The sequence below is a fragment of the Tympanuchus pallidicinctus genome, unplaced genomic scaffold (assembly GCF_026119805.1).
Source record: "Tympanuchus pallidicinctus isolate F22 unplaced genomic scaffold, pur_lepc_1.0 scaffold22, whole genome shotgun sequence".
Taxonomy (NCBI): Eukaryota; Metazoa; Chordata; class Aves; order Galliformes; family Phasianidae; genus Tympanuchus; species Tympanuchus pallidicinctus.
This window is the reverse complement of record NW_026294739.1, coordinates 28,185,038-28,202,343: the sequence shown is the minus strand read 5'-3', so window position 1 is coordinate 28,202,343 and position 17,306 is coordinate 28,185,038. Positions and strand designations below refer to the sequence as shown.

The 17,306-nt window shown below is 40.7% G+C and overlaps 1 long non-coding RNA gene across 1 annotated transcript in view; it reads right to left on the bottom strand.

Annotated features, from left to right (window-relative positions):
* The window catches only part of LOC128082372 (uncharacterized), a 318,448-nt gene that overhangs the window by 173,927 nt on the left and 127,215 nt on the right, over nucleotides 1-17,306 (bottom strand). The window contains exon 3 of the long non-coding RNA XR_008207640.1: nucleotides 15,848-15,934. This is a non-coding gene — a long non-coding RNA (uncharacterized LOC128082372). The remainder of the gene's footprint in view (nucleotides 1-15,847; nucleotides 15,935-17,306) is intronic.

Genomic DNA, 17,306 nt, shown 5'->3' with positions numbered 1-17,306 from the left:
TCAAGTTCAAGAACTTAGCCTCTACAGTAAAGCTCTCATTTTAACTAAAGAAGCTGAGGTCGACGGCCTCTCAAATGAAACAGATAAGGCGACATAGGGTTCTTGTCAGAAACAAATGTTATGTCTCTCCCTACTGAAAAGCTTAAAGATATTATCAGCAAAAGCCTAGTTGGGCCTGAAATGGGTCCCAGAGAAGTAATATTAACCAGGCTCCTGGCAGATCATTTATTTATCTCAAGCTAAATTCAATAAAGAGAGCCATATATAAGTGAGGGAAAATAATGCAGCTGCTAGTAATTTATCATTGGATGGAAAGTCATTGTTATCCTTATCTCTCCAATGATGTTCTATTTCCAACTGGTAATGAATTATGGGGCTTGCCACATCTTTACTATGTGACAGGTCAACACTACCTCATGGGTACTGTACTGTATTTATGCAATCAATAGGGAGTTTGCACAGAAAATATTGGCAACCATTTTGTGAGTGACCTGGAGCAGTACTGATCAGACCTTATGATCGTTGCTGGTGGTCAGTGGCCATAACAGCATTTCTGTAAGCCTTTAAAACAAAGGCTTATCTGAATGCTTTAAAAGTATTTTTTGACTCTGCTCTCTGTAAAGCCGTGCATGTAAAGTGAGCCACTGGACTGTTAATTGTAAAACATTCTGTTCACTTAAGATGGCTCAGCCACTAAAGAGATCTTTTCTGCTCTTTTGTTGCACTTATCAGAAGGATTTATGAAATCAAACTTCAGTACAGACTTCTCAAAAATTCTTTGTGGCACAGCAAAGCACAAGGAGCAGAGGTCTGGCCAGGCTGCTGCTAAGATATAAGGGCAGGCTAACGAGCAGTGCTGGGTGCCCCACAGCTCACCAATTCCCAGCAGTTTTAAGGGAGTGATGCAATTCAACACTGTGTTTGCCTTCCCCAAGTCAGCTGTGAGGGACCCTGCAAGAAAAGCAGTGGAAAACAGAGCTACCTGATGGATGGCTCCAAGAGAAACATCCCCAACGCTGGCACACCTTGCAAGGACACTGCTTCTGAAAGAGTCCCTCCCTGGCTCTGCTCTTCTCTAGTTCTCTGCATTCTGAAGTTGGTTTTCATTATTCAAAATAAGATATTGTGTGATCTGAAAAGTTTGGTTTTATACTAAAAAATAAGAAACACACTTTGAGTTCTACATGGATTTGAAAGGTGAGATAGTTTCCCCTCGAGCCGCCTTCTCCGCTGAGAAACGAGAGATAATCCATTTGTGACCTCAAGAGATGAACAACCCAGAAAACCCCATTTTGCTACAACTTTTTTTTTTAGTTAAAATTTCTAAAAATAGCAAAACACAGCTCCTCCAAAGCATAGCAGGAACGTGTTTTGAAAACCAAAGGGAATGAGTTTCACTGAAGAGAAGCAGCAGCCTCGTTGATGGGAAAAGTTCTCACAACCAATAACTTAGTGATTTGAAGCCACGCAGTGGGATGTCCAGGGTAGTGGGGTCACTGAGACTGAGCTCACCAACATTTCTAAAAGAGCACAACAGGACAGGATCATCCCTGTGACACATCCAGTTGCGGCAACAAGAGGAAAAGTAAAGCTGTCGTTTCCCACTGTTATGGGAAAAGGAAATCAGGATGCACTGGCCAGCTACAGTTCACTTAAATAATGAATTAGGTCACCTAAGTGATATTAGGTAAGGTAGCTCAGATTAACTCAGATGAGAAACGAAGGTGAAGAGCTCTGGCCATTGTTATGTACCAGGCGTGCTTCCTGGTTGCAGAGATACAGCGTGCCTGCTGGCATGCAGGCATGTGCAAATGTGCCTCTTTGGCTCTGCGTGCTTAGGAAAGTCTTAGTAATGGAAAAACAAGGGTGTTGGAGGTGAAGCCTGAAGTCCTTTGGCAGAGCAGCGTGTGCAAGAGTTTGACCAGAGCCTGCTGGCTCGTGTGCTGGCCCAGCCTGTGCTGTCGGCCTGTCAGCTCTGCCAGCGCTAACACTCATTCACAAAGATTCAGAAAGTCAATGAGAGCATTTCCATATCCTGGAATAAATAACGCCGCTTTCCCATATACCGACAGAGATATAAATTCCATATGGTTTGGCTACACAAGGAGGGGTCTTTCCCAGCTCACATTAACACATGAAAACATGATAGTTTCCTATCAAGAAACTCAAGGAGTCATCCAGCTGATGCCCTTTCTTTTAATTGCTGAGAAAGTGTAATGGATTTTTACAATTTAAACCAGTAATGTAAATAGCGAAAAAATAAAAAAATCTAGGTGTCATATCTCATGTAAACCGAGATAATCCAGAGAAATAAACTCCCAGAAATCAACTATTGATTTCTGAGTCTATCAGAGCCAGCAAGGAGTCTGCTACTCATCAGATACTCTTTCTCATATAGTTTTAAACACACTGTCAGAATCGTGTACAGTTTCTAGCTCCCAGGACTTCGACTTACATACCAATCACTCAATTCACTTTTTAATTTCCATTGTTTGGAGTCCTATCCTAAAAAAAAAAAAAAAAAAATTAAAGAAAAAAAACAACAAAACCTAAAATATTGACTTAAAACTACTTAGGTTTACAGAGGTACACTCCGGTAAGAATGATGTATGTGTTTAATAATATGTTCCCTGGCTAATAAAATACTAGATTATTTTTGGACTACAGAATTTAAATGGAAGGAAGTTTAACCATTAGGAACCTGTTTACTATTACCAAGGGAATGACTAGTTGGCAGGTCAATAGCTATCAGCAGAAATAAAGAACCACAGCAGCCACCTGTGCTTACAGCTTGTCGCTGTTAGGAAAAAAATAAATGAAAGAGCAAAAACAAAGAAGTAAAGCTATGGCATAATGATTTTTTCAGGTTAGGAAAAAAACAAAGAGAAGACACTGTTCTGGGACAACTGGTTTCAGTTTAGTAGAAATGATAGCCAGCTCTTCCGTGCTGTTTAAGATGAAATAGGCAGCAAATACCTCTGTGAAACTTTTTCTTTAGATGAAGAGTTGAATCTGAAACACACTGCAGTATCTCAGACGGGTTCATTGTGGCATGGGTATTAGTTGTAAAAGGAAGTGTGCATGCAGGGAAGTTTCCCCTTACTATGTGAATAGTCCCACCATGTAGCCAGTTGGAGACTGGCCACCGAGAGTTGAAAAGGCCAGAAGACACCTGCTTCAAGAGCATCCTTCCTCTCTACCAGATGGAAATATTTGGAGCCTTGAGAAAGTTCTCACTTATTGTCATTTGAATGGGTCAGAGATAATCACATCTGCAGAAGAGCTGCACTGTGTCCCATGGGCCAACAGACACTGGGCTGAATCATAGTTCCACTGGTGTCAATGGGACTTCTTTTGTGAAACTTGAGGATAAGGCTATCTATTGCCAGCAGTGAACATTTTGAGAGGCAGTGAAATCTTGCTCCTACCCAAGACAAACTTCAGTCCTGAAATTAAATGCAAAGGAGAGGTTTGGTTTTGGTATTTTTTTTCCTCTGATTTTTTATTTCCACATGAAGAGGATTTTTCTCTCCTTTACCAGTCAGTTGTGGTAAACACACTTTTCACTGCGTATATATATGTGTTTGTATGCACTGTGTTGACATTTACATTTCATTAAAAATGAATTAGCATCATTTGTTGATTCAGATATTCTGTACTATAATCATAGCCATCAACTGTATTAGTAAGAGAAAGCATGGTAATGGCAAGTACCCTACATAATGTGTACAACACTGTTTACTAAAAACACAGATGATAGTACCAATATCACCTAATACTGAAATATTCAATATCTAGGTGATAAGATGAAACTACAGAGGAACTGATTTATTTCGTTTATTTCTTGCCAATGAAACTCAAAGAAACAAAGTGCTGAAATTTGGACAGTTTCAAAAAGTTGCACTTTTCAGAAAGGAACAATTCTTCACTTAGTAAAAGCCAGAGTCAGAAAGCAGAAAACAGGCGTATACTTCCCAAAATTATTATGATTGATCCGGTCAAAATGAGGCCTGTGTGCGGGTTTTTTTCCAGATAATTCTCTGTAATCACAAATTTTCTATGATTTTGCATGTCAGCACCTGCAGAACACTCCCGTGCTCCCACCCACCTCCTGGTGTCAGCTCCTAGAGGTCTGTTGAAGTCAAATGGCACTTGGCCAGTTTTATACCAGTTATCCCATCTACAAGTTCACAGTGGTTTAGCAGCTGTTACAGATATTAATGGCAAATCAATTGCTATTGATACAATCATTGTCCTGATCCACAAGCAAAACCTTAAATAAATGGACAAATACTAACTTAGGCTCCAGGTGATGAGGATTTTTTCAGCACGCTTGTTAGTACAAGCTTCCCTTTGAACTTCCATAAGACACAGAAGAAAAAAAGAAGGACAAGATCAAGGAAAATGGTGGCTGCTATGGACAACCTGCATTTCACCATCCCAGGTTCTTAACTTTGATTGTCCAATACTGCCCATTTTTGGTGCCCTGCTCCCTGTTTGCATAGATGAAAGATGACTGCAATGCCAGCTTGCTCTCATGGCTCAGAGCCAGCAAATGGCCAAGCAAATGTGAGCCAAAGAACACTTCGACAATAGTCTAAATTAATAGGCAAGGCAAAATGTCATGTTACCTGAAGCTTGCCACTTGCCAAAATGCTATTGCTAATGAGTAAGCAAAGGCTGAGAGCACTGCTCTGCAGCATGTGCCATGTGCTCCTGTACTGAGCAAACAAGTGCACGGCAAGGCATGAAATCTGCATCCTGGGGCCTCATTTCTCAACTAAGAAATGAGAGCAATGGCTTCAGCAAACTTTCAGAAGAATAAGCTCACAAGCTTTGACCACTGCAGTCCCAGGGAACTGCACAGATCTAACTAACAGAGGTTGACTGCAGCACAACCAATGTAGCTCCAAGATGCCTTTTCAGCTTGCACAATCTACATCTTTATTGTTAACTTCTAGTTTTGTGTTGGCTCGCTAAACAGCATTAATATCTTTCAACCTCACCATTTCCCAGGTTGAGGCCTCCAAGAATGAAAAGAAATACTTCAAGTGCCAAAAAGCTACGTCATTGCATAGCATATAGGAACTTCATTGCAAATACTTAGAAGAAAAAAAAAATCCTGCAGTGTGCATTGTTTTAATGCACAATTTCTTAAATTCTTAAATTAAAACATTTGTGTGCTGATTTGTAAACAAAACATCTCAACATTTGCAGTCCTTAGTTCTGCCTGATGTAATATGGGAACTGTGGAGAGAGACAACATTAGATTTTGCTTCCTCTTCCCATAGGGCTCAGGTTCTGTAAGCCAGGTAGTTGATCCATAGAAACAAGCCACAGTCAGTAGTAAACTACCCAGGACAAACTCCTTATCACAGTCTTTAAATCAAGGTCAAACGTAGTGCTAAACTGTGTGCTCTAGATCTACCACAATGCTGGGATCACCAACTGAAATCCTCTGGAATCAGCCAAGATGATTAAAATGATTCCCGCTGGCATAAAAATCTGTAATGTAGGTGAAACAGAAACTAGGGGTGAAATTTGTCCAAATGCAAAGCCCTGTGATAAAACTTTGAATAGAATTCCAGCCAAAGTGTTTAGAAAGTTCTGGCCCACCCTGCATCCAATGAAATTTTTAGGGAAAACCCCCTGAACTACAGATGGAGCAGAACTGCTATATCAAGTCTGATTAAGGTTTTGTTTTGCATATGTGAGAGGAAATAAAAAGCATTGCCTTCTGCCCCAGGGTCGCTGCTGGAAGAGAAAGACCAGCTGGGACCTCTGGTGGAATGCAGAGGAAGCTTAACCTTTATCTGCCTGCTCTCCTTGGTATTTGGTGGAGGAGCACTTAAAACATGCATCTCCAAGGAAAAAAAAACCTCAAAGGAAGCTCTTTTGACCTACCAGCAGGTTTCAGAAGGGCTGCAGCCAGCAGTGGAACTGCTGCATGTCCTCTGGGCTCCACCAGGCCCTGGTGAGTAAGGCAAAGGCGCCAGCGTAGGACGCGCACGTCAGATGTGGGATGTGAGAAACTGGTCTGGGAGCCCAGCAACTTCTCTGCTTCAGTAATGTCTATTGTAGAATAAGATTTATCGAGGGAAATGCTGACTCCACAACACACTAACAGAAATAGTTTGTTGAAGGGCAAAACACATGCAACTGTGGTTTGGGAAGCACATGGTTTTAGCAATCCTCATTTGGCCAAATCATATTTTTGGCTCCCAGAATGGGCAGGTGTCCTCTGCTGCTTCTTCACCAGTACACAGCACCAGGTAAGTGGGCAGAAAGCAGCCACAAACTGCACAGGGGTGTTAGCAAACACATAGATTCCCCCACAAAGGGATTATACCGCTCTTCCCTGTAGTCTGGAATGCACATTATGTTACCAAACAAAGGAAATTATGCAAAGATAGCCCCAGAGGCAGAATAACCATGATCCGCTCATACTTGTGAATACTGGGCAAATATTTACTAGCCACAACTAATTACCTGTCTCTGCTCATTTTGTTAAATGATCAAAGTAATCCATCCACTCACTGCGTGTGAATGTGACTATTTCTACAAAATCACATCCACTTAGTAGTGCTGCAGGCCCAGATCCTGCAGTGTATATCACTATTCACATACAAGTGATCTTATTGAGGGAATTGCTTCTAATCACTTAATAAACACCAGGACTGCAGGATGTAGCCCGACTCCTGCAATATTAAGGTGAGAAGGATGTATAGCAGAGCAACAGTAGGATCAATTGTTCTTAGGTTTCTTCTCTTGCTCATCAGCCCACCTGACACACATGAAATATTTGTGAAATCAATTTCAGAATGACCAGACAAAGCACAGGAAGTACCACAGTCAGTTCATCAGCTGGCTCTTCCAGGAACACTTCAGGAATTAGGATGGGAGCACATTACTCCCTTTCCCACCGGATAACTGCAGTGAATACAACAGTAACCCTTGTTCTCAGAGATGCTACCTTGCACACCGCCTCACTCACTCGATGAAATGAACATCGTTTGCCCCCTTTCAGCAGCTGCTGTGCAGACCATTCTAAAAGCTTAAACTTTCTTTTTCTCCCAGTTTCCTCAGCGCTGGGCAGTATTTTGTGTCAGCACTCACTCATGCTGAGGTCCTTCCAAATAAGTTCTCTTGAATCCATTACTCTCATACTATGGCATTTACCCCTTCAGAGCGTGTCAAGTCAGTTCACCTCCTGCACAGTGCAGCAAGAACTGGAGACCTCATTTCTGAGTTCAGCTGTCTGCAATGAGAGCTATGCTCTCAGCTCACCTGGAGCAACAAGGACATCAACAAGGCCTGATTCTTGGGTCACTCCTCAGGTACTTTTCTCCTGCCCAAAACAGGTTTTGGAGGCAGACATTCCCATCAAAGGCTGTCCAGTCTGTGTTTGCTTCAAGTATGCAGCACTTTCAAAGCCCATGGTTTCACTCTCCTAAGGAGAGCTCCACATACGCTCTCCTGGCACAAAAAACAGGACAGCTTTGCAGTAAAGGTACAGAACAGGGTTCACTGCGATTTTTTGATAAAGTGCATACAAAAGGAACTCCACTTATTTATTTATGAAGTTTCCCTTTATTTCAGGAATTGTTTGTTGCTCTATTTGATCACAGTACTTTGCAAGCTCCTAATACTTTAGCATAATGTTCTTGCCTTCATTTGTAATCACTCTTTATTCGGTGTGGAAGATGGATTTTTCCAATTTTGTGCTATTATATACCTTAGCATGGAAAGGATTAGATGGGTTTTTCTTTTTCCTTTTAGTCCTTATTTAACTGCTTGTGCGCTTCAGGGATTTATATCCCAGTAGGTCTAATTCCAGGATTATAGGTATCTAGATATCCAGTAAATCATTTAGCAGCATATAGGCTTAAGGCAACTCCAAATAACCCCTCCAGCTAGCTCTCCAAGTTAGCTACAAGTACTAGATTTGCATGAGAGTTATAAAGTAATGTAGAATCACCAATTTAGAGTCTGAATCCACTTCCTCCGAAGTCACTCATAAAATTTATACCCACTTCAGTGCAAATATGGCAAGGCCTTCAAGTCCTATTGTTTTAGAAGCTTACCTTCTTCCTAGTCAAATACTAATCAAAGTCTCCTCCTCCTCAGATTTAGGGTTCAGCTCTCATTCCCATAATGTTATATGTTAATTTAGATAAATACTGTCAGGTTGAGTTGACCTAAAATTCAAATTTATTAAAAATTAAATAAAATGAGTAACAGAAAGTGTTCTGTACTTGTTTTTCTAAATTCCAGTGAAAGCAGCTTCTTGGTTTGGACTTCAGTTTTCCTTGGCATCATCTACAGCCTGAACATTGCTGCACTGTGCTCATACGTGAAAACAAATAGAGGACAGACAAAAGTGAAATTAAGTTCCAGGTTTTTTTTCTTGTTTCAGCTTAGTGAAAAGTAAACATGTGGTGCTAAACATCAAAAGCTAATTTGGTTTCCGAGGATCTATTATTCAGAATAAGCAGAAGGAAGACTCACAGAAAAGATGAGGAAATCAATGCTTTTAACTGTGTCTTTTAACTTGCTCGTATCCCTTTAAACATGGCAAAGGGAGTGAGAAAGACTGCCCTGGCAGAGTGCTAAGCAAAACTATGATCTGTGCCAGTTCTCACCAGGCGTGCCTGCAGATTTGTCATTCTGTGTTTTGGGTTAGGTATTGTTCCACTGGCAACTACACCAGAAACTCTGGAGAGGTACAGGTGTTTCAAGGTCAGCTTTCTGGTTTGGTTTGAGACGTGTGAGGATGTTAAGTACATGACTAAAGATACTTGCAGCATTGGCTGATACTCATTGACATGTGAGAGAAGGTGCACTGTACCTGACCATCTTCTTGCAGCACAGAACAAGAGGCTGCTAAAGGAAAGGAACAACAGCATGGCCCTCACCACACAAGAGGAAAGACCCTGGTTCTCCAGCAGGCCCTGGGGGAAGCCAGGACTGCATCTGGGGCGCGGTAAGGTGATAAACCAGAGCACCCCTCCCACCCCTAGGGTAAGTGCTTGTTTCAGCTCTCTTTATATTGGGTGTGTCAGAGGTGTGGGCCTAGAGGAACTGCCATAGCCAGAATTAATACGTGTTCTTCTGCAACACAGAAATGAAAAGTCCTTTCTAGACAGAGGCTTTTCACCTCCATGAGTGTCAACACAGAGTTCATTTGAGGTGAATTCTGTGGTGAGGAGAAAGGTAAGGTTAGGTGAGAAGCCTTCCCATCAAAGCAAACTTGACGGAAGGCCAGGACTGCAGGGCTGGATTAGGACTGGGCACATCCCTCCACACAGGGCTGTGAGTAAGCTGCATCAGCTCAAGCAGCCATGGAGCTGTGGGAGCGCACCTTGCGTTTGCAGTTCCCTTCCTCACAGAGGATAGGAAGGGGAGATTACTAGTATTAGTAGTTTGCTAATTTTTGGTGCACCAACTACCCTAGAATCAGAGAATCATTAAGGTTGGAAAAGACCACGAAGATCATCTAATTCAACCACGGAACCCATCACCATCACGCCCATTAAGCCATCCTGTGCCCTGGCTCAGGGTGAGCAGTCACAGCTCCGCCTCCAGCCATGCAAATCATGCAGGCAGACCTGGTCATTATTACATGATCCTGGTAGCCAGCAAAAGGGACAATGGAGAGTTCAGTACATTTTTCTGCCTCCCATGCAAGGGAGAAATGAAGTTATCGCGTAACCTTCCTTTTCTGACCACTCAAGCTTCTTGCAAATCATTCCCGACCTGTGGCAATAGCATGTTCAGTTCAATCCTTTTAAACTGGCTTGAGAGAGCTGATATAGAAATGAACAAACACTGAATATGGAGAAATAATGCACTCCCTTGGTGCCACATCATCCTGGTCTATCACCCATAACATTCCATGTTCGTGTTGGCCTTGTCAACAGATCTGCCTCAAAGGGTGTGCAGGATCAGCAGGCTGCAGATTCAGAAACAGGCAACATCTAAATTCACCACCAATTCAGTAACATCTCTGCCTGAATATGATAGATAAGGATTTCAGGAAGGCATGTCAAAGATAAAAAGAAAGCTACCCTTTGCTCTTGTTTAATTTCCCTTCCAATTTCCTAAAAGGTCTGTTGCAGGAATGACTGTCACCAGAAAGATACAGGGCCCAATTTACAGCCATAGTACAGAAGTGCAATAAGCAGTTGCAGTCTATAATTTTCAAGTAACACCACATTTATGAAAACTGCAACAATCCCTTTTTGCTGTGATTTGTGGACTCGGATGCCAGAAAAGCCAATTCCTCTCTCGTAGCAGAAAGCAAGAAGAGAGAAAGTGAGAGGAAGATGAAGAAAAACAAACTGGCTGCTGCCTCAGCACATAGACTGCAAAATAAATAAAAAACAGTCTTAAAAAGTGTTAATAAAATATCCGCTAAGAGTAGAAGGGAAGATTAGATCTGACAAGTTGGCCATAGGGCCTTCTTCAGGCTCTTCCCGTTAGAACTGCGACAAGATGACAAGTTGAAAAATTGAACTGTGTTGACATGGCCTGCATTTTCATAAATTTCCTGCTCCTTTTTTTATATTAATAAAAAAAATCTATAAAATAATAAGCATAGAATTCAACCTTAGGCCTGTAATACTTTGCAGTTCTCCTAAGCATCTTGTACCAAGCGTTGGAACAAATGTAAAAGTAAATGAAAGACCTGTAACAGATAATGCGTTGTATTTACTAAATAATTAGCTGCAATTTTTTTCTCCAAGGATCCTATTTGAGTGGAAAGACTTCAGCATGAGTTGGATGAGGTCCCAGATCATCCTGTAATATTTAGGGAGAGCAGCATTTCTACCATAAGAATGATCCAGAAAATAAAGTGATTAGAGCTCATTATCTTCTGCTTTTTTTTCAAAATCCTACCAAAATCAGCAGAAGAACATTAATTAGGTCTAATTCTAAAAGCCACTTAAATTCTTTCTAAATAAGGATAAAAATTCTGGGATTTGGGAAACATTCATGAAAAAAGTAGGAATACTGTTATAAATGGCTGAAGCAAGAGTTTACTTCCCTTATATCCACAAGGAATCAAACCCAGAGTTCTATGTTATCACTATTTAGCTCTGTCTGTGCTTCGGGTAACTTCCAAGTTTAAAATCTGAACTGTCTCCTTTTTTTCCTCAAAGAATCAGCCTCATAATTAAATAAATAAGAACTATACTTTTAGTTTTGCTGTCTGGGAATTTGTTTCCCAATCCAGCTTTGGGATGGGACTCCCAGCCCAACTCGAAGTTTTTCTCTGAATTGCTAATACTAAGTAAATGTAACATGAGAGATTTTCCTGTTACATCACTTTATTTTTATCATCATCATGATTATGGCAATCTTTTCTTTGTCATTTTCATCATTGCCTCACCAACATGCAGAGCTGCATGGCACACAGTCTGCTTTCACTTCTCAAATGAGCACAGCTGTGCAGAGATTAAAGGTCCAACAGAGAGTTTATCAGAAGTGCATCTAGTATTGTTTCTAATCAGTGAACTGAACAACACCAAGTACAAAGGCTGGCAGGTTACAGAGGTGTACCTCACACAGTGAGTTCAGTAATAAGCATGCTTCAGGAGAAGGAGAGAATGAGCTTTTATCAGCTTCAGTCATGCATTCAGTTGTGTTGCTGTCTTGAGGGGCACTGCACCTTCTTTGAGGGGTTGCAGAAGAAGCAAATCTTGATCCCCAAGCACAGATGATGTCCAGACAGACGGCGAACGTTTGTCTTACACAAAGGAGGTATTCTCACTGTTGTGACATTAGAGATGTCAAGGGGCAGGCCAGCAGCAAGCTTAGGCAGCACAGCATCAGCAAGAGACCAGACAACACCATGACAGTGAAAGCTCTCTTGCTCACTGGTTTTAGTCATCTTCTTGCCCAAACAGCAGGTGGGACTCATAATGAAAGACGTTATGTAAGAGCAGAAAGTTTGATTCACCAAGCTGCCACAGTGGCAGCACATTTACACAACTTCCCCACCCAAAATCAGGAGGCTGAACTGTAGGGACAATTGCACCCCTTTGGCAAGGGCGGTAGAGTACACTTAAAAGGGCAATCAGAGGAAAAGGGAAAGGAACACCATTTTGAATAATTGGAGCAAAGAGGTTAATACGTATCTCAGTGTCACAGCAGAGACTGGCCAAGGTAATATGCATTGTTCTTATCAGAATTGTATTTATCAAAGTAAACTACGTTTGAGCTAAAAGGGAATGCATAAATCTTCTCTCATTGTCATCTTGAAACTTACAGCAGCTGTTAATTATATTATAGATCTTCCAGAAGTATGTACAGTAATTAACAGTTTCAGCCACGTTATTAAACTTACAGATACATTTTGCATTTTGCAAGCCTGACAGGAGCAAAGGGTCACACAAAAATGGTGTAAATCAGCACAGAATCAAGAAACCAAATGGGAGTCCCCAACTGTACTGGATGAGCTCTGATTTGCACTGGATGAAGACATAACCTTTAAGATGTTCACTGGCTGAACTCTCATTTTGGCTCACTCACTTAAGCTACAAGTCACTTCAGGCTTTTCCATGTTGCAAGTTATCATCAGGGTCTGACCTGGCCCCTCTCAGTATGTTGGAATTGATGACAGCTTATGTTCTTTACGTCTTATAATCTACCAGAAAGAAAAATTATGCTGTTATCCTTAAAGCTGGAGTACGTTCAATGCCTCTGGAGTTCTCATGAGATCCTTGATACTGCATCCACCTGTGGATGAATTTGTCAATTATATAAAGAGGTAAAAATAAAATTTAGCTAACTAACCAGGGTGTGGTTATGCTAACCACTTTCTCCATGTAGCACAGCTGAAGATAAAAAGTGCTACAGGGCATAAATGTAAGTATTGTTTATATGTAAGTGTATACATGGGAAAAACAACTTGTATTACTAATTTGTTCTATTTGTCTGATTTTCATATCAACTGACAACCAGACGAATACAGTACTGAGTGAAATCAGTACTGTGCTGAGTACTGAGTGAAGGTCTTGAACCAAAAGGAAGTATGTGGGCAAAAGACCAAAGGGCTGGCAAGGTGGAGTTTTCAAAAGCATTGCGTGACTTATGAGCTGAACTTCCCATATGAAGCTTTGTTCTGATAGCGTGCTCTTAAGTCTTGCATACAAAAACATAGAGGCACTAATATGCGGGGGCTGTTTTGAAAGCAATAGCTCCTATCTTGTTCTGTTGATCCATGACGTCAGAGGCAGATGGTGGTGGTATGGCAGTAGATGTTGAACCCTCCCACCAATACTGCATTCCATTTTGTTGCCGTGTGACAGATGGCAGCAGAGGGAGAGTCTGACAAAATGGCATCTGACATGGAAGTGTGTATGAAGCAAAGATGTGTCACTGAATTCCTCCATGCAGAAAAAAAATGCACCCATTGCCACTTGCTGAAACCAAACACTGGATATGAGCAAAGTGAGTGGTTGTGTTTTGTAGGTGAGAATTTGCTTTGTCAAACAGTATCTTTGCTCTCTTTGGGTGTGTTGTTTCCATGGAAATTAATAAGAGGCATTACTTTTGGAGCGACCTACATATATTCTCTCAGAAGCAAACTTTCTTATATATTACAAACCCATATGGAATGATTATTCAGATTTCTGATTCTTCAAGAAGGTGTTAGAAATTCAACAATGCCTAAAAGAGTAGAGAAGCTATTAATATATTCTGTAAGGCCAGCTGGGGCATTGAAATATCATAATCTCTTCCCACCTGAACAACAGCCTTACAATCTTAACAGTAAGATAGAAGTACGTATTTTTTGTAAGTTATGATTTGAAAAACATTACTGGATAGGTTTGATGTGAGCACAAAGCTGTAATTCCAATGAGAATAAGCCATGAAGGTCTTCTGCTGCTTCAGTGTCTACCCTTGCAAAGCGATGCGTTTCCTCTATTCTCATTGTGATTAAGAGTTAAAATAAAAGTGGAAAACTTTCTTCTGTGCCTAGCTGGACGGGCAAGGTTTAATGTGAGACATCCTCCATGGGAAAAGAATAGAGTTTCAAGATTAATATCCAATTTCCAGGCTTTTACACTACTCGGCAATCACTCAAATCTAACAGTGAAGCAAGGAAAAGATTAAAAAGCCAAAGGCCGCAAACCTGTTTAAACTTGTATAGTGGGTTCAAAGTTTCCTCTGAGATCTTGAGCTATAGTTTTCAGATATCACAGAAGTACAAAACCTAGACAGTCCCACAGATAAGTTCCTATTTACTCTAGATGAACTGAAGAAATATAACGAATCACACTTTGGACCTTGTTCTTAGCTATAACTAATACCTGGTTATTTTGGTCACTCGCTGAGAAGTGACTTTCAGAAGCATTTAGGAGTAAAGTGAGCTCCAAAAAAGAGAAGCTGTTGCTACTGGAGAGAAGGATGGTGGGAAAATACTTGTGGACCCTTGCCAAAGTGGGAATGCATTACAGTGCCTGCAACTGCTGATAGTCCTGTTGCTGAAAACTTAGTTGGAATCCCACTGACTTTGGAGACAGCAGGCAGGAACGCTGGCAAACAAAAGTATACATGTGAAACAAAGCAGAGGGAAGAATGAAGCAATAATGCATAGTCCTTATTTACCTACATTTGCCATCTACAGTCCTCTGGTTACTACACTGCCTTGTCATAGGTTTTAGTTCTGCTAATCAATGTGAACCAGAGCCTTCTGCTCAGCATGAGATCTGGGAATGCTAATAAGAATCTTTCCTCTCTTTCCAACCATCTTACAAGAACAGATATGGCCCATTTTGATGAGAGCAAGACATTTAACTGTTCCTTCACATAATGCACAGCAGAAATCTATCTTACCATTCTACAACTGAAGGTACTGAGTCTAATGAAGAATGCATGAAGAAGGGAGGAGAATATAACCAGTAGTTATTATATTCCAATAGCAGCATTAGTTATATGGCTGCTACTCCCACATACCAGGTACTGAACAGAGGTCAGGGGTCTGTCGCTACCCTCCAGAGCACAGTCTGAACAGACAAGAACTAGCAGGAAAGGGGACAGAAGACAAAGAAGTTAAAATCAGCAATTTTAAAAATCAACTTCATCCTCAAATGGCAAAATGTAGACTTTTTCCTTTTAGAAGTTATCTGATGTCCTCAGATGATCTGCTGAAATTCTACTTTGCAGGTTTACCAAGATCTAGGCTATGGCACCTTTTGTCAAATTACTTTTCCCTTGTCAGCAAGCCCTTTCCTACAAAAGAGAACTACACTAACCTTGTTGATAGCTAAGGAAACCCAGACGCTTTCAGCATATATGAAAGAATCTTATATTGGAAGACAAATATCTGTCCTTTGCAGTGAGGTTCACAGGAACTCATCTCTTGGCAGCTGATAAACAGTTGTCACAGCTGGGCAGGCTCAAATTATGAAAAATATCCATGGAGCTTGAATACAATGACTCTAAGGTCATCAAGAAACCGGTTCAAAACAGGAAACAACTCTAACCCCATGGATTATAAAGACTCCATATAACTGTAACAGGTGCTTACAGTAAATTCCATTATAAGGAACCTCCGCCAATAGCTAGAGCCGTCAGCTCTTAAAGATGGGGTGTATCACTTGATCCATGGCATCAAGGACGTGTTTTAAATAACAAATCAAGATGAGCAAACTGAAGGAAGGAGAGGAAGAACGACAAGTTGTCCATTATTTTATCAGGGTCTCATCTTTTTATAGCATTTTAACATCAAGTCAGATTTTATTCTGTTGAGTCCCACTGCACCATCTTGGAAGAAACAGCTGTTATCAGTTCTACAGGTTGGTATTTCATTCTGTATTCTCAGAGGGTTGTCACTGACCTGTCCTTCCTGGTCCCACTGAGCAATGCAGGTAAACAGCCATTGCCTTTCGCTGTGAGTGGCTGTTGCTGGCAACTACTCCCAGTTCTGGAAAACAAATTGCAGACCATTATCAGCTCTTCTGGTAATTGCTGCTGGATGGAAACTGAGAGTGCAATAAATCACAACATCATTATACTAAGGCCCAAATGGTCTGGAATATTTTAGCTTGGGATAGTTAATATAGAAGTGATATTGACTGCAATGGTAGATAAAAATATACTATGTTGACTAGCTTATATGTAGGTTTTTCTGTATATTTTAAATTAAAAGCAAATAAACTTTAAAAAAAGAAACCACTACAACTTATCTTCAGCTACAACTTTAACATTTTGCTTCTTAACCTGATGAGAAGGAAAATCTCTTAGACTTCAAATATGTGAGCCTTGAACTCTGCACAAGGCATTATATTTATGACAGAGATACCACACATAATGATTGTAGGCTAAAGGTTGGTGTATTTTCATTGTTTGTATTCTCTCTTTAAGGTAAATGTCTATCAACCCATTATATCTCAGTATTCTCGTGAACACAGCAGTTTCCAGCAGACTTACTCACGCTCAGGCAAAATGGAATTGCTTGGTTTGAAGCAAAGTTCTCCAAAGTCCAATAAAATAAATGTACTTCAAAACTCAAATGTTAAAAAAAAGAAGCTGAAAAACGAGGCAGTTTCAAACAAGCACTGAGTCATGTGAACAGAAGAAGTTTGACAGGATCTCCCTTGGGATATTCCACAAACATGTACAGTCCCAGGCACGGAGCCAAAAGATCCAGGCGTATCAGTTAGGTGCAAGATAGGGAGGAGTTAGCAGTCATGTTTGAAAATATGCATTTCATGTTCAGCCAAGAAGTGATATTAACAGCCATTGTATATTTGTATATTTGCCCAGAGAAAAGTGTAAGGATGGAGTGGAGCGAAAGGAAATAAATAAAGCGGGAGAGGGAGTATCATCTCTAAGAGAATTTTGTTTCTCCGTCTGGTTCCAGACCAGCTCATTAAAGCCGAAAGGTAATTCCACTCATTGCAGTATCTTCCATCTTGTTCAGATTTCATCCATGAATAAGCAACTGGATTTCTACCAGACAACTGGAAGCCTACCAAAAGCACAATCCTCTGACGTGCTAGCAAAGCTGGAATTAGATAAAACATTCATGAGAAAGACCCACAGATTTAGTGGATGTGACTCTCATAAATGCTGATGTTCAGAAAGAGCAGCTTTATAGAAAACATTTGCCCTTAGTTTAAAAAGTCTGTGCTGAAATGAGTTAAACTACCTCATTATCAACTGGGTTTTTTTTGTTCCTTTTTGATGATGGCATTGTTATTAGTTTCATTCGGTTAAAAAAAAAATACAAGGCTCTGCAGGGCTTGTATTAAATTGTTTAGGATTATTATAATCAAATTTTGATTGAAACACTA